The sequence below is a fragment of the Salarias fasciatus genome, chromosome 9, assembly GCF_902148845.1.
Source record: "Salarias fasciatus chromosome 9, fSalaFa1.1, whole genome shotgun sequence".
Taxonomy (NCBI): domain Eukaryota; kingdom Metazoa; phylum Chordata; class Actinopteri; order Blenniiformes; family Blenniidae; genus Salarias; species Salarias fasciatus.
The window spans coordinates 21,620,689-21,621,406 of NC_043753.1; positions in this window are offsets into that span (position 1 = coordinate 21,620,689).

The window sequence follows — 718 nt, forward strand, 5'->3', positions numbered from 1 at the left end:
AAAGCGATACTTCAACATTTTGGCAAATTGGCCCATTTAGGTCAATTCCCTAGTCATTTAGAACAGCCTACTTACTTTTTTTGTGAGGGTGAGCTGTTGTTTATTCAGCGGTGGGTCCGAGGAGAGCTTCACGGCAGACATATGGAAGTGGATGGTACAGTTGCTTCCCTCGTCAAAGTCATCAAATACACAACCCACCGCTGAATAAACAACAGCTCGCCCTCACAAAAAAGTAAGTACGCTGTTCCTAAATGACTAGGGAATTGCCCTAAATGGGCCAATTTGCCAAATGTTGAAGTATCACTTTAAGGATAATTACAGTCATTTTCGAGAGCCGTCAAATCCATTATTTATTAACTTAAAGTATTGAAATTCCATGATATTGTGACTTAAAGGTGCATTAAGGAGTTTGCGCGTTTTATGTGAAACAGCGCCCCCTGCAGGCCTTGGGCGTAATGCAGCTTAGTGAAACACTCGTGCCTGTGGCTTCCATGCACAGAAGAGGGGGACTCCTTCCCGCTCTTTTAGTAGCGCTCAAGTAAAATTTAAGTTTAAGGAAATCAGGTCAGTGGGAGCGTGCATTACGTCACATCATCTCAAATCTCCCAAAAAAAATTCTGGTGCCGGACCGGCACTGCAACTTTCAAGTGACAATTTAACGCTGTTAGCGGTACTTGCAATGAATATGTCAGGGCACACTGTACACATCATTAAAATT